Source organism: Canis lupus, chromosome 1, assembly GCF_048164855.1.
Source record: "Canis lupus baileyi chromosome 1, mCanLup2.hap1, whole genome shotgun sequence".
Lineage (NCBI taxonomy): Eukaryota > Metazoa > Chordata > Mammalia > Carnivora > Canidae > Canis > Canis lupus.
This window is the reverse complement of record NC_132838.1, coordinates 99,045,303-99,070,178: the sequence shown is the minus strand read 5'-3', so window position 1 is coordinate 99,070,178 and position 24,876 is coordinate 99,045,303. Positions and strand designations below refer to the sequence as shown.

Below are 24,876 nucleotides of genomic sequence, written 5' to 3'. Positions count from 1 at the left end.
GAAGGAGGCGGGAGGGAGGGGGCCGCGAGAGGGGCGGGCCGGCGGGCCAGAGGGGACCCGGCGGAGCGCACGCCCAGGAGGGCGAGAGCGGGAGAGAGCTCGGAGACCAGACCCCCAGACATGGGAGCGGAGGGTTCGAGACAGAGGTGAGAGAGGGGCCAGCGCGAAACGGCGAGGCCACACAAGACGCGAGACAGTGATGAGAGGGTGCCACGGACGCCGGGGCGTGCGCACGGAGAGGCCGGCGGAAGCGCGGGAGCCAGCGGGCCGCGACGTGCCGGAGGGCACAGAGGCAGGCAGGGCCGGGCGAGGGGCAGTGGAGAAGCAGCGGGGACGGCGAGGAAGGCAGCGGCTCGGCCCCGCCGGGGTTAGGGAGGCCTGCAGGGTCGGGGGAGGAGAGGCGAAGGCCGCGCAGCGTGGCTGGGAAAGAAGTCGCCATGCGCAGCCTCCCCGCAGGCGCTCACAACCACCCGCCAGCGCAGGATGCAGCAGCAGGCAGGGGTGCAGGTCTCAGACGGGGGCTGCACCTGTGCACTCCCGCCTCAGTTTACCAGACACGGCCTCACCTGTCCCGAGCTGCCCTGACGGCTTCTCCTGCCCAGATGCGCTTATTATATTGCCAAGTGATGTAGGGACACATCCTCCCTGGCGATCCCCCTCCTGAGGGGCGGGTTCTGTCCCCCAGCTTAGAGGGAGAGATGGTGCCATGCCACCGCCTCACCTCCTCCCAGCTTTAGAGTGAGAGGGAAAACTGGCACAAGGCGGAGCTGGGTGAGGGGGCACTGGGTGCACTGGGAGTCCCCCCATATGCCTGAGACAGGTCCAACTTTCCCTGGTCCCCCGCCCGTCACTGCAGGAATATAAATCCAAGCTGTGGGGTGAAGGATCCCCCCAGCTCTCTGCCCAGTCTCTCTTTCTGGCTCTGCCACTCCCAGCAAGCCACTGCCCAATCAGGGCCTCAGCCTCCTGACGGGTCCTGAGGAGCTGCTGCCTCAGGGCTCCTGGGAGGCTGTGATGACTGAACAGGATATGCCTTAAGGTCTGTTGGGGAGGATGCACCATTTGTCTGGGCAAGGAGGGTGGGGTGTCCATGGGTGTCGATGGGTGTCTCTGGGAGGCTGGGGACAGTGCCAGCCCTCTCCTCTTATCCCTCTGGAGTCCATCTGCCTGGGTCCTGGACCATTTCTCCCATGATGTGAGCTCTGCTCCCGGCCTCAGTGTTTGCTTCTGGGAAATAGGGCCTACCATACCTATGGCCCTACACTCTGCAAGTTGATGCAATTTCTCTAGTTCCAGCTGCTGGCAATGAGATCTTGTGGCCAGTTCCAAGCACTGGCACCTGCCCTAGACCCTTCAAGAACTAGGAGATGGCCAAGACATCCCTCTGGATGTCCCTATGGACAAAGAGAATGTCTTAGCAGAGGCTCTAAGATCCCAGCTGCCTCTCTCCACAGTGGTTGGGTGACTTGCTGGGGCTGCCCCTTCCTGAAAATAACAGCCATCATCAGGTCTGAAAGGTGGTCTCCAAGTGTTCTACCTGTGGGTGGTCCTCTGAATCACTTGGTGATTGTTTGGAAGGGGACAGGATTAGTATCTCACACCCAGCAGGCCTCCCCCCCAGTGAGAGGTGGCAGGATGGTGGGTGGGGCCATGCTGCCACCAGTCCAAAAGAGAAAAGCCAGTGTCTCCTGCCACGCTGGGCAGCCTAGCCTGGACGCACTGCCCGGGGGGGGGGGGGGGGGGGGGGGGGGGGGCCAGAGGAGTGGGCTGCTTTGCTGTTACCCCCTGCATGCATCAGCACCACAGCCTATTCCTCTCAGCTCCCCCCACCCCAGTAGGACCCACAGGCCACTGCTGCCTCCATCTCCTCCCCCACCTCCTCCTCCTCTCCACTTCAGGGTCTTTCCAAGGGCATAGCCTGGGGGTGTTTTCATTGGAGGGTTAGGCCCAGCCACCCCCATTCTATCCCTTCACTCCCATTTGGACCCCTGATGGAAGCTGCCCAGCTTTGAACCACCTCTTCTGGGCAGCTGCTATTCTGGGGGGGGGGGGGGGAGGGGCTCATGTCCCTTAGATGAAGACCTGGTGGGAGTCCCATTGCGTATTGAGCAGCCCTCACCAAAGCTATTTGGCCGGCAGTCGGTCTCCTAGGTCTGGTTTGGGGGAAGGTCATTTTCAGGGTGAGACCTCCCGTCTAGATTTTGGGGAGTCAGAAAACCAGCGCAGCCCAGACTGTACCTCATTCCACAGGTGCCTCCCCCAGCCCTTTGGACATCCGCCAGGGCTCCTTCCCTGTGGCCCAGCGGGGGCTGCTGCACAGGGAACCAGGCCCGTGGCTCTTTGGGGAATGCCTTTCGGGAAGAGTGGAAGGCCTTGTCGAGGTAAAGTTCTGCCTGGCAGGCCCGTCACCATCCCCCTGCATCCCAGAGGCGGGAAGGCCTCTGACCTCCCCCAGCCCGACAAGGTCTCCCCGCGTCTGGCGATCCCAAAGCAGACCCAAAGATAAACCCCTTTTAGGCGAAAAACTGCGCGCACACAGCGGCAGGGCCTCCTCTGCTGGGGAACTGCGGCGTCGGCCGACAGAGGGTTCACAGCGGGTCCCTCCTGCCCGTTCGAGCCCCGCAGCCCCCACCCCAGGGGCGCAGCAGCCCGGCCAACGCCTGGGACCCTGCCGGGGCCTCTCGCCGCCGCCGCCGCGAAAATCCCGGAAACCGTCCGCTCGCGGCGGGCGCAGTGGAAAAGGTGACCTCAGCGCCCAGGCCAGCCACCCACTCCGGCGGCGGGCGCGAGGGGCTTCGGGCGGCAGGGGGGTCCCGGCGCCGCCCCGACGCCGGCTGGGGCCCTCCCCCCAGCGCTCAGCTCTTCCGGACCCCACGGCCCAGCCGGAGGGGAGGCGCGGGGCAGGGGCTCCCTCCTCCCCTAGCCAAGCCCCCGGCCGGGGTGCGCAGGTTCCAGACGCTCCCCCTCCGCCAGCCCAGCCTCCCCCTCCCCGGAGCCTCCCCGCGGGATGCTACAGTCGTTGGCCCGGAGGGGTCCCGAGCCCCGCGCAGCCGGGAAGCTGAGCCGGGAGCGCGCAGGCCCGGGTGAGGTCGGCGGCCCCGCGCCGCCTCTGCGCGGGTGGAAGGTCCCGGCACCAACTCCCCGCCGGCCCCCACCCCGCCCCTCCCGGCCCGGCCCGTTTCCCGGCGTCTCCTCTCGCACCTGCGGCTGCGGGTTAGAATCTTATGCGGCAAAACGGAGCGGGGTGGGCATGCAGGGTGGGGTGCTTCTGGACCTGCGGTCTCCTCTCCGAGTGCAGTCACCCAGCAGCCGCCTGCGGCGAGTCCCACACCTCCTCCCGGTGGATAGAATCGGGAACCCGGGTCCCCCTGGCTCCGGCCCGCGCAGGCCTCCGGCCCCAGCACGCGGTCCTCCTCCGCTCGGCGCTGCGCTCCAGGAAGCCCCGCGTCCGATGGCCCCGCTCCGCCTCAGTGGGCAGCACCGGGAGCGGGAGCGCACCGTCCGGCTTCGGCCCCGGCTCTGCTCGCGCTCCTGGTGCGTGGGTTCGAGCCTGGTGACCGCCGTCCTGCCTTCGGAGGGGGAAATCGCGGTGTCCTCACGCTCGCAGGTCACATGGTCCAGGGACGCCGAGTTACTTGCTCGTTGGAGAAGCCGGTCTCTGTGGCGCCTTCGTTTAACAAAATTTCGATGTCGAGGGTGGACTTTTCGTTTTGGATCATTTCAAACCCTTGTGAGCTCAGGGCTCAAATCGGGTTTGGGGACAGTGCCTCAGGACACATCCCTCTGTCTTCCCTTCAAATTATCCCTTTTTGGGTATTTTACAAACTTGCTTCTTTGGAATGTGTTACTTTATTTTTGTTGTGTGGTTATTTTTCTTCAGCGTATGGTTTTCTTTAAAAAGGATGAATTTTAAAAGAAATCTACAAGCAGGTAATGACTGGCCTGACATATCAAAGACCCAGAGTGACCCTGCTGGACAAGCACAGACCCGGCCACCTCGGCTTCATGCCCACCTTTTAGGCGGCTCCCGCAGGGACCTCAGATTCCAGCTAAGCGACGCTAGTCTGGTCAGCGGCTGAGTCCACACCCAGGGCCGGAACTGGTGGCCACTGAGGCCTGGGTTTGGTGGGGCCCCGCAGCGCGTGCTGGAGCTGCTGGGTGACCGCACTGGGGCAGGATGTGGGTAGTCCCACGGCCTCCTAGATGTGCCCCTCCTAGATGTGCCGTGTGCTCTGGGCGCTGCGTACCCGGGAACGGGCGCCAGGACCTGGAGACTGGGTCTGACTCCTGCCCTGCGCCCATCCGGGATCACACTGGGACTCAGGGGCTGCTCCGCCTTCCGGGAGAGTGAGTGTCGGTGCAGGCCGCCCCCAGGGCCCTTGCGGCTTCATCCTGACAGGTGCCAGGTCTTGGAGGCGCAGAAAAGGAGAGGCCCTGGGGCAGCGGCCAAATCCCTCGGGCGCCATCGGCCAAGTGGCCGGGTCTCCTTCCTTTCGTTTTCTTTGTCCTTCATTCTTTGCTCTCTTGGTTTTCTTCCCTCCCTCCATTTAGTTACCCTCTTTCTTTTACTTTCCAGCTCTTCCACCACCTGGCCCACCTTCCGCTCTGGCAGTCTGGCTGGTGCTTCCTCTTGCCCTTCAGCTCCCCTCTCCCCTCCTTCCCTTGCTTCTTTTAGTGAGCTGGAGAGCCTAGCCACCACAAAGGGGAGGAGTCGCACTCACCCGTGGCCCCCAGGTGCCAGAGGCACAGACGTAGATGTAGAGGTGAGGGGTCTGTGGCCTGTGTGCTGGGTGAGGGTGAGGGTCTCCTTCCCCCCCAATCCGAGAGGCTGCCTGGGGGCCAGGCTGAGTACCCCCAGTCCTCAGGTAGGTTGCAAGGGGCTTGTTCGGCAGCAGGTAGGAGGCCAGTCCACGTTAAAGTAAGGACTCACACTTGCATCTCTCCTGCCTGATGCAGAAATCCCTTCTCCTGGGGACTGGGGCTGAGGCTGGGGCTCCAGGGGACAGAGAAGGCACAGCTGCCCTATCCCTCAGATACCAGGGCAGAACCAGACCCTGGCCCCCAGATTCCAGGCCAGCGCTCCTCCCTCCTGCTGGTCTGAGTGATGATGGGGTCGGGAGTCTGGTGCCCATCCACATGCACTGGGGCTTTTGGGGCACCCCCAGGGCACCCCCCCACCCCCACCCGTGCTTCCTGCACCACCTGACCTGTCCCTGGGTGCCAAGAAGGGACTCAGAGGCCCAACTCACAAATGTCCAAAGGCCACGCAGAACACAAAGGACTCCCATGACCCCAGGACCCCTGGTTTCCAGTCCTTTCCTCCTCCTGCCTTGGAGCAAGCGCACTCCCTGTCCACACCTCAGTGTCCCCAAATGATACCATGAAAGGGGTGACCTGAATGAATGCTCCTCCTTGCCACTTCTAATAGCCTAGATCAGGGTCCCCCAACTTTTTCTGTAAAGGACCAGATAAGTCAATAGTTTAGACTTTACACCCAGTCTACTGCAGTAGTCCCGCTCTGCCCTTCCATGTGGACATCCCACCACACTTCATTTCTGCACACTGACACTTGAGTTTTATTTAATTTTCATGCGTAACAAAATACTATTCTTATTTTTATTTGTTCTGACCATTTAAAAATGTAAAAGCCATTGGCAGTTTACTGGCCATAGAAAACCAGGGCTGATGGTTTTCTAGTCTACTTTCAATTCTCATGGCACAAACATACACACTTGCATGTCAAAAGCATTGCATATATATATACATACATATATATATGTGTTTTTTAGCTTTTCTCACAAAAGCACCCATTAGTTTTACAGCACTGGGGCCTTGGACACATAAATTATGTAGTTCATTCCTTATGACCATATTTGATGTCTCAACGATTTAAAATCTTCTTTTTTTAAAATTCTTTTTTATTCATTTATGATAGTCACAGAGAGAGAGAGAGAGAGAGAGAGAAAGAGAGGCAGAGACACAGTCCGAGGGAGAAGCAGGCTCCATGCACCGGGAGCCCGGCGTGGGATTCAATCCCAGGTCTCCAGGATCGCGCCCTGGGCCAAAGGCAGGCACCAAACCGCTGCGCCACCCAGGGATCCCTAAAATCTTCTTGATGCTAATATTGTATTATACCTGGATGGTGTACAGCTCATTTAATAGATGGACTTTCTTGGAGATCCCTGGGTGGCTCAGTGATTTAGTTCCTGCCTTCAGTCCAGGGCGTGATCCTGGAGACCCGGGATCGAGTCCCACATCAGGCTCCCTGCATGGAGCCTGCTTCTCCCTCTGCCTGTGTCTCTGCCTCTCTCTCTGTGTCTCTCATAAATAAATAAAATCTTAAAAAAAAATAATCGATGGGCTTTCACAATAGTCCTTAGGGATTGTTCGCCCCACTTCTCAGTGCCTTGCATACTCCTGGTAACAGGGAGCTCACTCTCATCAGTGGTAGCCCTAAGAGTCTCTAAGGGCTGAATCCTCTGGAGAACCCTAGCTACCAAAAGCCCAGTGACCTGCCTGATAGCCCTGGAGGGACAGAGACCACTGTGGATATGAGTACCCCCTCCAGGGCCCATCCTTTTCCATCTCTGCTCAATTCTATCTAAATCCTCTCCAGCTGCTGAAATGTGGATGGACAAAGCAGCAGTGGGGGTGAGGGGGTGGGGGTACAGCCTTGATTTTCTGGAAGTTTCCCAAGCCCTGAGCCTTTGCAGGCTTTTGCAGCTGCCAAGTGACAAATCTTGCAAGGAATAGGCGTAGGGAAAGGATATGACAGAGAAATAGCTATTACAAATGTGTTACTTGCTAGAAATATTTCCAGGAAATCTTGCTCATGATGAGGCCTCCCCTCGACACCCCCTGCTTGTGTATCTTCAATGGGTCTTGCGCCCTCTGCTGGTGGGATTGAGTTCTAGCCAGGCCCCAGGACCTCCATCCCTCATGAAAATGAAAAACAAGCCAGAATTTTCTCTCCCTTTGTATATCAGATGCTGACTGGATACTAAAGAGACAAAAAAAAAAGGCATGTTGCCTGTCCTCCGGGAGCGCAGTTTAGCGATTTTGCTGTGGAGAGCTGTCGACAACGTGCTCATGGCTGATGGCAGGGACGGAGCTGTGGACGCAGGTGGGGACAGGTGGGGACAGGTGTACAGCTTCCCAGACCAGGTGACACGGCATCACACGGAGCCAGGGGCGAGGAACTTACAGACACAGTTGTGGTGAGCTCACAGCTCATATGGGGGTGTTAACGCTCCAATCAGGGGGCTGGCGGTGCATGTCGGTGTTTAAATTTTGGATATTTTTAGTGCCTGCCACAGCGGGCCCTTGGAGACTGCCCAGCTGGGACCCCATGCCCCATGCGCCCTCCTGAGGGCCATGAATGTTTTCTGGCCCCTGCTGCTGAGAGAGGGCATCTCTGCACCCAGTTATCGGCTCCAGCGTGCGCTCCCTAACTGGCATCGCTCTGGGAACTGTCTGAGCACCAGCCCCCCAAATTATGTCACTTAATTCCGCTTCTGGGCAAGGGCACTTTTACCCTGAATTCACAGGTCAGGAAGCAGGCACAGAGAGGCAGGGCCAGAGCTTGGACCGCTCTCCCCGTAGATCCACCACGGCCTTTTTTGGGCTCCGCCACCTACTGACTCAGCCCCAACTTTCTCTCCAGCCCTGATTGCCACCGAGCTTCAGACTAGTAGCCCTCACAGCCAAAGGCCCACCGCTGTACCATGCGCACAGTGTCTAAATCTGGACTCATCATCCCCTGCACACCCCCCTCCCCAGGCCGCTGTTCCTGCTCCCACAGGAGGGCCGGGGGCGGGGGGGCTGGAGATCCACAGAGCAGTCCTCGCTGCAAACATACCTCGCTGCCTGCCGGCTGGAGGCAGCCCTGGGAGGCCCCACTCCGGCCAGAAAGCACACAGAAGGCAGGGTGTCCCCATCAGGGGGCAGGGCAAGCAGGGTACTGGCCCCTTCCACAGGCTGGCCCCTTACTGGCCCCGACTGGAGCCCATCCTGACTGTCTGGGAGAGCAGATGTTCGTCAAGGACAGAGGATGACCACACATGGTGGCTTTGAGTACCCCAGGAGCAGTCAGGGGAGAAGGCAGCCAGGTAGGTGTCAGGGCGGGGTGGGCAGGCCGAGGAGGCCAAGGGAGGAGGCCAAGGAGCAGTGTGTGCTGGGGCTGGAAAGCTCTCTGGAGCCTAGCTCAGAGGGGTGTCCAAGCCCTCCTGGGAGGTCTGTTTAGTCCCCTTGCTTTGAAACTGAAAGGCTTGTTCTAGAAACACAGAGGTTCCCAAATGGTTTGACATTTAGTGCTGCATATGGCAGCATCCTCGGCCAGGGAGTTGTAGACCTTTCTGGTGCCCAGGGACAGCTGTTGGAGGCCCGTGGAAGGTCTGGAGACCTCTGTGGTAAACACAGAGCCAGACAGCCTCGTACAGACTATGTTGTTCTCGGGAGTATCGTTGACTGTGCTCTGAAGGGCACTTCAGTGCACAACCCGCACAACTGTCCAGCAGTCCTGCCAGGTACTCATTGCCTTCATTTGCTCTCATGGAGCAAAATGGGGTGGATGAGACTATTGTTGTTCAGCTTATCCTGGTCTCCAGGCGCCTTTCCCAGATGAGGAGCCACGTGTTGGAGCGAGGGGGAAGCACATCCTTTCCACACACATCACATAACGGACCTACTTAGTTCAGAAATCCAGTTTTAAAATGCTTTGCTGTTTTGTGTTTCTATTACAGAGGAGAATAAAATTTATGTGTTGAAGTTCTGAGCAGGGAGGGATGGACGCAAGGCTGGTTGAGTTCCGTGAGCGCCCCCTGGTGACATGCCCTGGGTGACCCCGAATGTGGGCCCACCTGTGGTTTGATGGGCTTGTTACCTCACCTGCAGAAGGGACGTGCTGATGTAAGGAGGGTCCCTCACCGGTTGTGTTGAATAGACAGAGAGGGAGATGAGCCCGGATCTGACCTAATGGGGGGACAGGGCCTCCTTGAGTCAGAGCTGTTCTGCAGGCCTGGAGGTCAGATGCATGTGCTGAGGGGCCCACGGATGAGCCACGGGGCCAGGACCCAGGGCGGACTCTGGGAGCGGAGGGTGAGGACGTAGCTTCTGCCGACATCCTGGGAGAGCTCTGAGGCAGCCCTGTGGTCAGTGGGCCTGCAGCTGGGCCGTCTTGGAACCCTGGCAGAGGACTCCCCCCCCCGCCACTGGGCATGCTGGAGCCACAGACACACTGAGCTGACAGGGTGTCCAGTGCTGGGCCCCTGCGCTTGTAGAAGCTTGTTAGGCAGCAGTAGAAACGGATTCAGGGAGAAGCCCTGTGCTGTCAGACCTGACGTCTGCCCCGGGAGGCAGAATACAAGACGATAGGATGGTCTGGGGACCCAGGGGTAGAACTGGGGGTCTGCCCTGCTGAGGGCCCACCGTGCTCCTGGTCCCCACTCACCTGCTGACCCCCAAGGAGGCCCTTTTGGCAGCAAGCTGGCCGCATGGGCCGGCCCTCTGGCGGAGGACAGGGGGTGTCGCTGTGGTCACTTGATGTCCTGGCATCCAGATGCCATCTCGCTGTGATTAAGTCCCAGGAGGCCCTGCCTGTGTCTGTAGCTGCAGAGAGGCCCAACGGTGGACACGGCTGCTCTGTCACCCACAACTACTTGACTTTGTGGGGCTCTGGGGGGCAACACAAAGTAGCAGGTAGAATTTAGGCCTGTTCTTTGACCTGGGTCTGGTGGGGGGGGCCAGCCGTCTCAGCCCCCATACCCACTCCCCTGCAAAGGCACTGCCCACAGGGGGCCTCTCCTCCCTTGCCTTGACAGACTTCCCTGTGCCCTTGCTTCCCTTGTCCCTCCAACAGACGCTTCTCCCTACAGGAGGACATGATGGGCACAGCAGCCTTGGCAGCCTTGCCTACGCAGTGAGGTGAGCACATGAGGAGTCGGGAAGGTTCTGACTACCCCATGGCTGTGCCGTGTGGACACCATGGGAGGAGCCCCTGCCATCTGGCAGAGGTTTGCCCAACTCCGTTGTAGCTGAACACAGCCCACTGGCAGCCACCCTGCAGTGTGTACGGACAGGCTCTGGAGCTACGTGCCAAGGACACGTGTCCAGCAGTCGGGGCCCAGGGCCACGTCCACTAGCACCCCCGAGGCAGAGCAGGGAGCCAGGCCTTAGGCAGCAGCCAGTCTCTCCCCACCTGGAGGGGCTGGGTGGGCGCAGGTGGTGGAGGCATCGGAGGCCGGCCCACACCCTGCAGGAGCCCCCTCAGCAGCTGCAGCAGCTCAGAGGTGCGCAGCCAGAGCGCCCCAGATGCCCAGTCCCAGAGACTGGCAAGGAGACTGCGGTGGTTCTTCTGGAAAGCTCACAGTGCTGGGAGCCGGGTGAGTGTCTCGGGGTTTGGGGTCTGTCTCCCTCCACCACCACCCTGAGGCCTGGTGGAGGCTGTGATCCAGATAAGCACTGCTGTGGACAGTCCCTCCTGAAGCCACCTATGGACAGTCCCTCCTGACAGCCATGTTGCTGAGGGTGGGAGGTCAAGGGACGGGGATGCCAGCTTCCCGGTGAAATCACTGGGCTGGGGGGCCTCGGGTCCAGCTGTGTCCCGGCCCCCAGACACCGCTCACCCCTCCCCAGGCTTGGGCCAGGCCCTCCTTGGGGCCCTTCACCTGCGTGGCTCCCCCTCCTAGAGGGGGCCCGAGCTCCCCCCTCCCTGTCCCCCAATCCTCGGACCCCCTCCATCTCCTATGTGCACTGCCTGTGCCTCTGGCATGGGGTGGGTCATGTTCACATGGTCGCCGTGCCCCGGGTGGAGGGTACAGGGGTGAGGGTGTGGCTGCCTTCCTGCCTGGCCCACGACGGGAGCCAAATGAACAAAGCTCCCCCCCACACACACACCCATATGAGTACCCACCGCTAGGGTGACTCCATGTCTCCTGCTCGGGGCTCCTGCCTTCCCTGGACCCTGGGTCATCGACCCCACCCCACGGCCCTGCTTCTGCTCTTCCTTCCTGCTCCCCTCAATTCCCACCCTCTGCCTCTCTCTGGATCCTACTCTCCAGTCACTGGTACTGCTCCTGCACTTCCCAATGGGGAAACTGAAGCCTGGGCAGGGCCCCCACTCTGAGCCATGTAGGTGGCAGCAGAACCTGGAGGACCTCGGTCAAGACACTGCAGGGGAGGCTGTGGTGTGTGCCAGCCTCCCTGCGAGTCCCTCTCAGGAGGCTCCTATGGGACCACTGGCCATGAGGGGCTCTGGGGACTTCCCATTGGCTGGCATGGTTTGGCCCGGGGGTGACCGTGGTCACCCCCCTGGGCAATCCCAGCACACCTAGAAGGGGTAGGCCAGGCATTTGGGAAGCAGGGGCTCTGAGTCTGGTCCCTACTCTCCACGGAGGGTGCAGCTGGGGGTGCGCTTTCCCAGGGCCCTCCTCGTCTGATGAAACCAGACTGTGCCATGTTTCCAGGACGGATCACTGCACCCCAATAGCCCTGGCCCCCCTTGTTGGCCTGGGACTGCGGACAAGCCGCAGGATTCGCTGAGCCTCAACTTTACTGTCTGTATGGTGGGGACGGTAACAGCCCCACGTTCAGGGATTACTGAACCTGAAATGAGGTGCTACTTGCAAGGTGCTTCACAAAAGATCAGCCTCAGAGGAAGTGCTCACCGACTGGAACAAGTAGACACTTTCTGGTGCTCTGACAATCCTCGCTGGTGGTCACTGTGGGCGCAGGCATTGAGCTGCACGCATAAGTCCCATGGATTAGGTAGCTTTGTCTTCATTCTTCTGGCAAGGACGCTGGCCTGGAGGCATTCCCCACACCAAGCAGGGCAGCCACGGTCCGACTCCTGTTCCAGGAGACCTGCAGGTGCCTGGCTGAGGAGGGGGAGCTAAGTGGCCCAGCAGCGATGGACCGGGCTGGAGGGAGAGATGGAGGAAGGTCCCAGAGCCCCTGTGGTGGGTGGCAGGGGGGTGGGGTGGGGTGGGGTGGGGTGGGGTGGGGTGGGGTGGGGTGGGAGTGGGCAGGCAGGCCTGGTGCTGGATATGTGTGTTTGAGAGTGGCTCAGAGGCTTGAGGGTAAAGGCCTGCTGCAGGCGGTTCTAGGCACAAAGGTGGCATGGCCTGGTACCCTGCGGCCCCGTCCCTGTGGACCCTGTCCCTGCAGACGGCTGAGTGCTCGCCGCCTGGAACTGCTGGCTGGCTGCTGTCACATGCCCGTCCCCTCTCTTGTCCAGGCTTGGCTTTGGGTTTCAAGTCTTGGGGTGAAGCCAGGTGCGTTCCCAGGACAGATGGGGACAGAGGAGATATGAGCATCCGGACTGGACTGTCCCTGCCCCTCTGGAGCCCCGGCTTTCTACCCCAGGACTGTGGGCCTCGCCTGTGTTGGGAGGACCTGGGACCCCACAGACAGGGTGGTGGTGGAGCTATGAGGGGGGGGGGACCCTGGGAATTGCCCCCAGGGCTCTGAGCTCAGCCTGCCCCTGGCCTAGTACAGGGTGGAGGGCTGACCGCGTGGCCCCATCGCCCTCTGCTGGGCTCTGGGGGAACTACAGGGCCTCTCCAGCCCCGGCTGCCTCCTTGGAACCTTCCTGCAGTCCTTCCTGCAGTCCGGGTTGCATGTCTCCTGTCTTCTCTCAGCCACAAGCCTCTCAGGCCTCTGAGAGCGAGACTCACGGCCCCACCACCATCCCAGCAGAGAGCCTCATGTGTCCAGGGGCATGGGGGACGTTCTGACATTTAACAACGGCCATGAGGAGGGTTCTGGAACAGGGGCAGCTCAGAACAGCAGCGTGTCTCGTCCCACGGTGCTGGAGGCTGGAGGGGTGAGACCAAGGTGTCCACAGGCTCCCCTATGATGCCAGGGCCTTCTTCCCCTGTGTCTGTGTCTCCAGATCTCCCTCCTCAAGAGGCCTCCAGGGCTCACCCTGACCCAGCCTGATCTCATCTCAACTACTTACACCTGCAAAAATACCTGTTTCCCAAGAGAGTGACCCTCAGGGGTCACAGGGAGTTAGGACTTTGGTAGGTCTCTCTGGGGGAACACAATTCACCAGGACCGCCCTGGGAGCATCTTTGTACAAGTTGGAGATGCCGCCTCTCGCAGGTCGGCATGGCCACAGCAGCAGACCACAGGCTGGCACTGAGCCTCTCACTTGCCCTCGAGGCAGTGCCCTTGTGCAGTGGAGAGCCCGCACAGCTGTGAGCAGCCCCGTCCCGGAACCTCTCGTGTATAACACCCACCCAGGTGGAACGTCCAGACTGGAATTTCAATTTCAAGCTGGGCCAGAAGGAGCTTTGGAGCCAAGGGTGGAGGCCAAGGCCAGGTCTGCAGCCGGTGAGACCATACAAGGTGCATTGTCGGCAGAGAAGTGAAGAACAATCACAAAGCTGAGCACGAATTGATCTGCTTTTTATTATCACCGTGCGCCATCTGCGCTAATGTAGCCCAAATCTTCCGTTGGTTTTAGTTCCAGACAACCGAGACGGAGATTTCAGACCAGCACATGCTCCCTCTCTGCCTGTCCATGACTGCCGCGGCCTGATGAGAGTTGTTCTGAGAACTGGGACGTCCGCATCCGTCATGAGGGCAGGAGGCCTCGGGACCGTTGGCGGCTGTGGCACTGCCGGATTGCACGTCCCGGACACCCAGGGTAGCCCACGTCCCTCCGGAAGCACAGCAACCACCAGGACAAAGGCAGATCTCAAGCTCTATCGAGTGGCCATCGTGTGAGACCGCTGGGAGTTTCTATTTGTGTTTAAACCTCCCGACAGTGAGGCGGACACTTCTGTGCCCTGAACGTGGAGGTCACTACTAAACTGTGGTCAAATGGCAAAGAACAGGGGCGCCTGGGGGGCTCCATTGGTGAAGCGTCTGCCTTCGGCTCAGGGCGTGACCTCAGGGTCTTGGGATCGAGTTCCGCATGGACCCCGGGATCACGCCCTGAGCCAAAGGCAGATGCTCAACCACTGAGCCACCCAGGCGTCTCGGTTCTTCCCCTTTGAAAAAAATACATTCGAGGGAGTTAGAGGTATTAATCCGTCAGTTTCTTCCTATTGTGTATATGTCTGTTTTTCACTGGCATGTAGGTCAGGAAAAGTTGACTGAGCTCTTTTAGGGCCGTGATAGTGGTTATGATTCATGTCATTTCGTGATTATAACTAAAACCAGCTTTGTGGCATAGTAGGGGGCAGTGCTAAATAACGAGCCCCTCGGGCATGCTGGGAGCGCTGCTGGGCCCAGCCCACACCATTAACTGGAATCATCTCCACCAGCTTGGGGCCCAAGCCCGGCTCTGCCCAGAGCCCTCCACCCTCTGACCCATCTGTACACCTGCAGCTCAGTGTCTGCAAGGTGGACACAGGTGCGCCGCTGGCCCTGATGCCAAATACAGGCTGATTCCGCGTTTGGTTCCCAGGACCCAAACAAGTTTCAGGAAGCTTTGCCCCCAACGATGAAAGCTGCCCCGCTCAGGTAAGCTTATAAGCACCCCCGTGGTGCTGACTTGTGGTCAGTGCGGGGCCGGCGCACGTGGACACGGGGGGCCAGACTGTGGGCAGGAGTCCTGAGGGCAGGTGTGTCCCCTCCGTGGGCCTCCCACGGACCCACAGACACTCGTCCTGGTGCCGCCGTCAGAAGGCAGCAGGCCGCGTCCTCACCACTGTACACACAGCACAGCTCTCTGCTGCTGTGTACGCAGCCTGGGTCCCACTCCTTGCCTTGGCCCAGTTTCCCCGCCTGTGATTGGATGGCTCTCCAGGTGCCCCTTCCCCTGCGGTGCTGTCGTTTGTGTGCCGGCTCTCATTGTCCAGCACCTGTTCCTCCGTGAGCGAGCCACTTACTCGCTCAGCCCTGGGGGCCAGGCACGGTCTCCTACAGATGAGCAACCCCAGGTGAGCTCACTGATAAGTTGCCTGTTTCCTTGGCCGTGAGCGTGGAGCTGGGGCTGGAACCTCAGTGCTTGCAGCACTCGCTGGCCGCTAGGTAGGTCACCAGTGTCCACTGGTGACATTGAAACATCGTGTGGCAGTGAGCCCACTAACCTTGGAGGTGTGCGTGCAGAGACGGGGTGATTTGTCAGGCAACTTGTGGAGGCTCAGATGGAGGGTCGGTGAACACCCCGTGTCGGTAGCAGCATCGTGTTAGTGTGGATCGTGCGGACATATTAATGGTGGTGACTCTTCCAATCCACAAGCGTGGAATGTCTTTCCATTGATTTGTATCTTTTTCAGTTTTTTTCATTGCTATCTTATAGTTTTCAGTATATAGGACCTTCCTTGGGTTAAATGTATTTCTGAGTATTTTATTCTTCTTTGATGCAATTGTAAACGGGATTCTTTTCTCTCTCTCTCTCTCTCTCTCTTTTGAGAGAGCATGTGCACACACGAGCAGGGTGAGGGGGGAGAGAGAGAATCGTAAACAGGCTCCACGCCCAGCTCAGAGCCCAACACAGGACTCAATCCCATGACCCTGAGATCATAACCTGAGCTAAAATCAAGAGTCAGATGTTTAACTGAGCTGCCCAGGTGCCCTGTGATTGTTTTCTTAATTTCTCTTTCCAATAGTCTATTATTAGTGTATAGAAGCGCAACATATCTTTGTGTATTTTGTATCTGGCAATATTACTGAATTAATTTATGAGTTCTTGAAATTTGGGGGCTGGAGTCTTTAGGGTTTTCTGTATATAATACCGTGTTTCTGCAAATTGTGGCTATTTGGCTTCTTCCTTTCCAATTCCAAAGCTTTGTATTTCTTTTTCTTTCTTAAATACCCTGGCTAGGAGCTTGTGTTTTTATATTTAAATGAATTTCTTTTTTGTTGACAACACTTAATTGGGTCTTGCTTTTTTATCCATGTGACTCTTTTAATATGAACATTTAAAGCACTGATGTCTAATATAGTTATCCATATGGCTGGATTTAATTCTGCAGTATGGATATTGTTTTATTTTTCTTTATTGCTTTTTTACTTTTTATCCCTGTCTCCTTTTAGGGCAATAATTTTTGTGGTTTTAGCTTGTCTCTATGCTTATTTTATTATGTGGATCTCTTTTATTTACTTATTTGTTTTATTAGTTGCCCTAGGGTTTACACTGGTCACAACTTATGTTCAAATAACATTATATCACCTCATATATCATATATGAATCTTACAACAGTCAACCTGCATGTCCTTCACCCCTATATTTGTGGGTTGTTATCAAACATTTTAACCCTACATATGTTGTAAACTGCAAAATACCTTGTTGGGTTTTGCTTTAAGCAATCCATCTTCTTCCTTTAAGAAGATTTAAAAATGGGAAAATGTATTTTTTTTTAATTCCATTTATTTATTCAGGAGAGACACAGAGAGGCAGCAACGTAGGCAGATAGAGAAGCAGGCTCCATGCAGGGAGCCCAATGTGGGACTTGATCCTGGGACTGCAGAATCATGACCTGAGCTCAACCGCTGAGCCGCCCAGGCATCCCATGGGAAAATGTCTTTCAAATTTACCCACATATTTGCCAGTCTAGATGCTCTCCATTTCTTTTCTGGAGGAACACAATTTCCTCCTGGTAGCATTCCCCTAGTTCTTGGAGCAATCCCTTTAATGTTTCTGGTAGTCAGGTCCACTGGTAGCTCAGCTTTTCTTTCATCATTCTTGAAAGATGTGTTCACTGAGTATGGAATTCTGGGTTGATATATATTTTTTCTCTCACCACCTAAAAGTGATGTTACCTTGTGTCCTGGCTCTCATGGTTTCTGCATAAAAGGCCACTGTCCCTGTCCCCTTGGCTGTGTGCCTTTTCTTCTCTAGCTGTTTAGATTATGAGGTAACTTTATGAGGTTTTCTTTATATTTCTTCTGTTTAGCATTTGCTGAGCTTCATGGATATTTGGATTTGCAATTTTCCTCAAATTTGGAAGTTTTCAAGCATAATTCTTCAAATATTTTTATGTTTTTCCTCTCCTCCTGGGACTCCAATTACAAGTCTGTTGGACCACCCAATATAGTCCCACAGCTCACTAAAGTTCCAGGAGGGCTTTTTTAGGATTCTTTTTCCCTGTGTGCTTCATTTTGGTTATTCCCAATTGCTAGCTGTGAGGTCGCTGGTCTTTTCTTCTACAGAATCTCATTTGCGCTCAATCCCATCCAGTTTATTTTTCACTTCAACGTCACATTCTTCATCTCTGCAACTTCCGACTTCCATCTTTTTCATACTTTCCCTTTCTTTTCTCACGATGTTCACATTCTCCTTCATAGCCTTGAACACAGTTACAAGATTTTTAATGTAATTGTCTAGTATTTTCATCCATTAACACCATTATCTGTCACTTCTTGGTCTGTTTATGTTGACTGCTATTTTTCCTGATAGTGGGTCCTTCTTCTTGCTTCTCTGTATCTCCAGTCATTTGTGGATATTATAACTTTATGGTGCTATTTGGTGCTAGGTGGTATTACATTATTTTACAGGAGATTGTGTTTTGTTCTGGCTGTAGTTACTTGCAGATGATTCCAATCCTTTTGAAATTTTTTTAAAAGATTTTATTTATTTATTCATGAGAGACACACAGAGAGAGAGAGGCAGAGACATAAGCAGAGGGAGAAGCAGGCTCCATGCAGGGAGCCCGATGTGGGATTCAATCCTACAACTCCAGGATCATGCCCTGACCCAAAGGCAGGCACTCAACCACTGAGCCACCCAGGCATCCCTCAATCCTTTTGAATTTTAAGATTTACTGCAGGGATTTCAGAGCAGTACTGGGTCTAGGGATAACTTAGCCCTGCCACTAGGCCCTTGTGAACACACTGCTCAGTGTCCCAGGCATGGCAAGGACTATGGGAACATGGACTATTCCCAGCCTTATCTAAACTCCAGGAATTGTTGCCTGCTACTTTGCGGGTTTCTTTCCTTGGTCTCAGAGAGTTTCTTCCCATATATGCGCAGGTACTCTGACCAAGACTCATTGGACCCTTCTGCAGATGTCTACAATTCCGTCTACAACACCGTCCCCTTCTGCATTCTGTCCTGAAATTTCTGACCTTCTCGACGTCCCCAGAACCCAATATCTGCATCCTTAGCTCAGCGAGACCTCTGAGTCCTGCTCTGCTACTCAGATGACACCCACAGGCAGCAAGTCAGGGCACCTGTGCGGATCGCCTGCCTTTCTGCGTCTCAGTCCTGTGCTACCTGCTTTCCGATGCCTGGAAACTGTCATTTCAGACATTTTCCCAAGTGTTCTATTTTTGTATGGCCAGAGGGCAATTCCCATAGCATTTAATCCTTCATGGGCAGAAGTAGAAGTCATCCACTGAGTTCTTAATTTCAGTTATTATGGTTTTCAATTCTAAAATTTCTGTTTGATTGTTTTTAATGGTTTCCAGTTCTCTGAGAAGAATTTTCCATGTTCTTGTTGGACTTATTGAAGACATGAAATATGAAACTTAAGTATTTTCAAGTTCATGTCTGATAATCCCAGTATCAAGGCATTCTGCGGATCTGTCTTCAGGCTTATTTTTTCTCTTAATTTTTGGTCAATTATTGTCTTTTTTTATGCTTTCCTAAATATGGTTGAATGCCAGAACTTTGCGGTGTAAAAACTATGAAGACAGCTAGAGACTTTGGATTTTTTCCTCATACAGAGAAGATTTACTTCTGCTTCTAGCAGGCAGTTAGGAAGTGAAGGGTCACCTTATTCACACAAGACACTGAGTGGCCTTTTGTCCTCGTGATTGATGGTCTGCTCTCCATCTGCCCTTTCTGTTAGGGTGTATCCCTCCGGGGACCCAGCCAAGAGCCTGGAGTGTTGGACATCCACCCCTCCTCGGCCACCTGTGAATGACACTTGTCCCCAGGTCCATGCAGCTACCAACAGTGCACTCCACAGCCTCTGCAGAAGCAGCATTTTTAACTGGCAGGTACATTCCTTGAGGGGAAGATATACCAGATGTCGAGCTCCCTACCCTCCTTCTGCAATGCTGTTGAGAGATGCTTGTTTGGACTGGGTCGTTTCTACTGGTCATTCTTGGTTCAAGGGTTAGTTCAAGACAACTGTTCACTTGTTCACTGTTACAGGAAATAAAACTCAGCCCTAATTTCTTCCTAGCGATACTTCTGGAGCCTGAGAGGGCAGAGGCTGCGCCCAGTGGTGAGACCCACATAACTGGAAACTTCCCCACAGCTGAGGCTCACTCTGAGCTCCTGAACGCCAAGGCTGGAAATGTGAACACACCTCTCTCCACCTCTTCCTGAAGCCAGGCAGCAGGATCCTTGAACCACAACAACTTTGCACAGAAGAGGTTGACTGCTATGACATGTGCAGCCACCTTGTTAGGGTATAGTAGGTATGATCCTAAGCTTAGGGACACAGTTATCCTATTAATATCCAGGAAAAATCATTCAGGTGGCAGTTGCTGGCAAATCCAGGCCCTAGGAGTTGGATTTTCTGAGGGTATATCATGGAAATCAAGTCCAAATGTCTGTACAAACTCCGGACCCATTTCGTCAGTCACCCCTGGAGACCTCCTCAGATGTCCACTAGCACCTGGGCTTGAGGGCCCAGGCTAAACTTCCTGTCTTTCCCCCAGATCCCTGATTTTCAGAGAAACACTTCTGAAAGGACACAGATGATACTGTTTTCGTAGGGGCCACATCTGGGGAGTTGGAGAACCAGAAGGTGGGGGCCGCTTTTGCTTTGTATCTTTTGCTCCTCTGTGGTCTTGAAAACAAATTTAAACTATGAATTGGGTTAAATAAAATAAAATAAAACAAACCTGTCTCCCCATGCTCCCCAACATGGCCATCAAGGCAAGAAGCCCTGGAGCCTCCCTGACGTGCCATCCCAGCCATCCCAGCTCACCTGGGGCCTGACCCCCTGCAACCCCACCTGCAGCTGCCCTGGGGACCTCTGGCCTGCCCCCCTCCTGCCTACCCCCACCCCAGTCCAGCTCCACTCCTGCCCTCTTCCTAATTGTCCCGAGTGTGTGCCTGCTCGGTAGAGCGGTGACAGCGCCCTGTCCCCATTCCCGGGTTAAAGTCCCAAGTGCAAACATAGAACAGAAACTCCTCCCAACCTGAACCCAGGCCAGCCGGCTGTCAGAGGGTCCATTGGCAGAGATGTCAGCTCTAGTCATGATGAAAAAAACTGCCACTGCCAGGGAGCCTGCTACGGTGCCTTACGGAGGTCAGCCTCTGGGTGCTGCTGGTACAAGGGAGGGAACGGATCTGATGGGCAAGCAGACTACCAGTACGCCAGCCCAGGTTCAAATCTGGTGGCCCCCAGACGTCTCTTGTAGCTGCTTTGGGAAAGCTGGGTTCCCAGCAGGCCTCAGAGAGGGTTGCCCGTCCCAGGTTGTCTGGCTGTGTCCCTCTTCTCTGCAGTGGGGAGAGGTGGGAAACACTGACCTTGTGTGAGCTGAGGGAGGACACACACGGTGGCAGTATTCTAGCTCACTGCTTGCCTCCAACTCTCCTGATGCAGGTTCCACCGGATTCCTCACCCGAGAGCAAGGCTGCTGGTAGAGACATGACCAGCTGTCCTCCAAAACTGGACATGGCCACCCAGCCAGCCTCCCTGGCATTGCGTGTGACCCTCACCATGGCCACAGGGTGGTGAGTAGACGTGCTGAATGTCAGTCCTGGGAGAGGGTACCCTCCTGTCTTTCCGTCACCTCTGTAATGGTTTTCTCGGGCTGCCATAACAAAGTACCGCAGCCCAGGAGGCTTTAACACAGAGACTATTCTGTCCTGGGCCCGGGGGCCAGCAGGCTGAGGTCTGGGTGTAGGCAGGCCATCTCCTCGAGGCCTCTCTCGCGGCAGGTGGACACTGCCCTCCCCGGGTCCACACACAGTTGTCCCTCTGTCCCTTGCGTGTCTGCACCCTGACCTCTGCTCAGTCATACTGGTTGAGGGCCCACCCTAATGACCCCATGAGAACCAATCTTTATCATCTGTGAAGACCCTCCCCCCAAAGAGTCACATTCTGAAGCACCAGAGGTCAGGGCTTTGACTCAAAAATGCTTTGAACTGAAAAAAATGAAAACACACATCAAAACACGTGAGGTGCACCTAACGTGGTGCAAACCATGTCTGGTGCTCTGCAAACTAGTGAGGTGTTTGCAGTGTAGAGGGAACCGTGTTGACACATCCATGGCTGCCCAGCAAGTGCCAGAGGCCGTGTGATCGGCCCCAGTAAATGCCGACCCAGAACCCCCACCTGCTCAGCCCACTGACCTCCTTCAGGAGCTCTTGCACGGGTCCAGCTGCCGGGTCCAGTGGGGACACCACGGGATAACCACTCCTTCCTTCGGGGCTTTGATGGTAGCCTTCATTCCTGCCAATTTGCCATCCTGGGGGAGCAGAAGGTCCAGGTGCTGCCATCTAGCCTCTCCTACCACGATGAAATCCAGATCCTCCTGGGCCACTGTGCATACCTGCTCCCAAAGGTCATGCTAAGTCCAACCCTACTTCTGCGTTGAGAGGAACAGGGAGCGGTAGTGGTGTCTTGGAAAGAACGAGGATCCCCCCGTGAGGCATCAGCCCAGGAGAAGTTATCAAAGGGCTTTAAAGCAGAAGAAGCTGCCTCCCTGGGCAGCAGAAGACGAGCTGCTTCTGCTGGTGGGGGAGGCTCAGGGTGACTTGTGGGCTCAGAACTGCTGGTTTCATCTGGGTCCAACCACATTTCTCCCTTCCGAGTTTCTCCATCGTCAACTTTCAAGATCCCATTCCTTTCTGATCAATACCCTAACTTTTATGTGAGAAACTTGGCCAAAATTGAACTCAACTGTCGAAATTCAGCAACCCGCATAGATAAATGTGCTTGATTCCCATCAATATCAGTCTTGTGGCCACAAGAAATGATGCCTTTCAGGGGCTGTCATGGCACCTCCCTGGTTCCCAGAAATGGCTTGAGCCAAGAATTAACACCTTCGAGCTTCTCATTGTTTCTGGGAAAGAGCTCAAGGGCACTCATTCCTGCTGTGATGGCCAAGTACAGCTGCTGCTGCTCCAAGGCACATCCCGTTACCACCTCTTGCTTCCCCTTGGTGAGTACAGGTCTGCATCCTGGGACCAGTCTCAGAGTCAGTTCTCTACCCATTTGGATCCACACAAGGGACAGAAACCACATAGTGATTCAAGGGGGAGGGGAGTTGAGTCTAAAGAAATATTAGGCTGTGATGGGCATAACAACGAGATGAATAGAACTCTCTAGAGGGAGCCTGATGGCTGGATAAACAAACCGTGGCTCATCACAGGGAAAACACGTGTGCCACATGGTTCTTGCGTGTAGCACACCTGGGGAGAGCAGACTTGGGAGGGGTCCTGTTTCCCCAAGCCTGGGGCTCTGACATCGGCAGCAGCAGGTGGCTGCAGCCCAAGATGGCACAGGATTCTGCTGGTGGCCTGGCGGGAGGTGGTCCGTGGTCTCTGGGTTCACCTTTGCTTTGACCAGGCAGCACATGGTCTCAAGTATGGGGGGGATCATGTTGGGAGAGGCGCAGCCACGTGGGTGCAGCAGTAGAGAGAAAACGTGGGATACAGCACGTGGCTGTCAGAGGGAAGGACCCCTTCTTCCTGCCCTGGCCTCTGGTGCTGCCCGCTGACATGCTGGGCCCCCTTACCCTGACAAACAGAGACGTGGGTGGAGCCCAGGCTGTAGGAAGAGGTACTTCTGGGGACATGCTGGGGCTCAGGGGCAAGGAACACACCTGGCACGTGCCCCGGCACAGAAGCCATGCCAGTGTTTATCAGCAGGTGGACGGGTACACAATCGTGGCATGTCTGTGCCTCGGGAAACACCAGGAGCGCCTGGCTGGCCTGCGCCCAGCACACGCCCATCCCATCGCAGAGGCATTTTCCTGAGCAGGAGCAGCAAACACAAAAGGGCACCAGCATGTGGCTGTGTTTATGGGAAAGACTCTAACAGGCAAAGCGTCCGCTGGGTGGGGCTCCGGGGAGGAGAGTTCACCCCCAAGGGGCACACAGAACTTTCTGGGATGATGGGAAATGTTCTCTATTTTTATAGTCACGCTGCTTAAGTGGCTGTACATATTTTTCAAGACTCCTAGGCTCTACACTAAAACACTTACTCATGTAAGATATGCCAGAATAAAGCTATTTTTTGAAAAGTTAGTGGAAAACTATGGCCTCTCAGTAAAAGCAGGACTGTGGGGGATTCAGACAGTCCAGTGTTGGGGCAGGGACCCCACGCCGAGGGGCAGGCTGACAGGAGGAGAACACACAGGGGGCGGTGGGAGACACCGACGTGTTGACTGTGGCGTCAGGACCAGTTGTTCACATGACCACTGTGGAAGCTGTGCACATTCGTGTGGGCTTCCCTCCTGGGCTCCTGGGTGTGTAAACCGAGCTTTCCTGCCTCCTCCTCCCTTTGTGCGTTCAGCAATTTGGGCAACGATTCATTTCTGTGACTTTCTGGGGTCACAACATTTCCAGGTAGGGACTGAGCCCGAACAGGAATGAGCCTCCGGACAGTGTAATGGGGAGTAGGGGGACTTTGTGCGCCTCCTCCAGGGGATGGGAAGGGAGGACCCCCACAACGTGTGACTGCATCCTGTTGGAAAAGTAGGAGGCTTCTGTTCCATGGTCATCAGGACGTTAGGCGCAGGTGGTGGGAGGCAGCGATGCTGGGCGCCGCAGGGGCAGGCTCGGGGTTGTGCTGCTGTCACTGAGGCACCCCTGCCGTTTGCCCTTGGCTTTTGCTGCTGGAGCGGAGCGTCTGAAGCCTGCCTCTCCTAGGGGCTCCCAACAGCTGGCTTCTTGGCCCTGATTTGAGAGGCGCTGGCAGGAGCCCCAAAACAGGTGGAGGGAAGATGCTCCTCTGGCTGTGACCCCTGGAGGTTGCTCTGCAGGTGGGGGGGCATCGCTGTGCTCCGGGACCCTGGGCTCCTGCATCCCACCCCAACCCCGGGGGGAGCAGGCGGGAGCAGGTGGCCAGTCCCAAGCAGGAATAGTGGTAGCCCCTTGGGCTCCTGGTTATCATTCCTTCCTGTTTGTTCCTCTATCTCTTCAGTAAACAAAGCCCACAACAAAGGCACTACTGTCTCTGGAGGGATGTTCTGGCTCAGACCCTTCAGAACCTTCATCCCAGGCTCTCCCCAAGCAGCTCTTCCCCTCCTGCTACTTTCCCTGAGGGCAGATCTCTAACTGTCCGCTCCCTTCAGTGACTGGAGCTGGCCGGCCTGGCCTGGCTGAACAGAACTGTGGTTCTTTCCCAAGGGCCCTGAAGCCCTGAGCTCTCTGGTGGCCCTGAATGGTGGTGGGGGTGGGGCTTGTGCCTATAGGGCCCTCCCACCACTCCTGGCTCCCATGGCCCCACCCTCACTGTTAGGCCACCGCAGAGAAGATGCACAGACGTTGGGAAACGTTGGGAAAGTGCGGAAACTGAGGATTTAAATAGGAACTGGCGTCTTATGACCTATTATGTCCAGAATGTAATAGAAAACCACTAGGTCACCCAAGACCCAGGCAAATCTCAACTTCACTGAGAGAAGACAATGAAAAGAAGCTAACACTTAGAGGATGCAGATGCTGAAATTATCTGGGAAGGATTTTATTTTTATTTCTTTTTTAAAGATTTTATTTATTTATTCATGAGAGACACAGAGGCAGAGACACAGGCAGAGAGACAAGCAGGCTCCCTGCGGGGAGCCCCATGCGGGACTTGATCCCAGGATCCCAGGATCACAACCTGAGCCAAAGGCAGATGCTCAACCCTTGAGCCACGCAGGCGTCCCTCCAGCAAGGATTTTAAAGCAGCCATCACAGAAATGCTCCAGAGAGCAGCTCTGAGCACAGTTGCAACAAATGAAGAAAATAGAAAGTCTAAGGAGAGAAACAGAAGATGTAAAGGAGATTCAATGGAACATACAAATGAACAACTC

General features: G+C 55.8%; 1 long non-coding RNA gene across 2 annotated transcripts; it reads left to right on the top strand.

The window, feature by feature from the left end:
- Positions 1 to 37: 37 nt before the first annotated feature.
- LOC140623161 (uncharacterized) lies at positions 38 to 23,044 on the top strand. 2 transcript variants are annotated; one of them, XR_012022836.1, is made up of 6 exons: positions 41 to 146; positions 18,744 to 18,894; positions 19,083 to 19,320; positions 20,457 to 20,587; positions 21,846 to 22,020; positions 22,727 to 23,044. It is a non-coding gene; the product is annotated as an uncharacterized lncRNA (long non-coding RNA). The 2 variants fall into 2 exon arrangements; XR_012022855.1 differs by lacking the exon at positions 18,744 to 18,894 and having other exon boundaries at positions 38 to 146.
- The last annotated feature ends 1,832 nt before the right edge of the window (positions 23,045 to 24,876 follow it).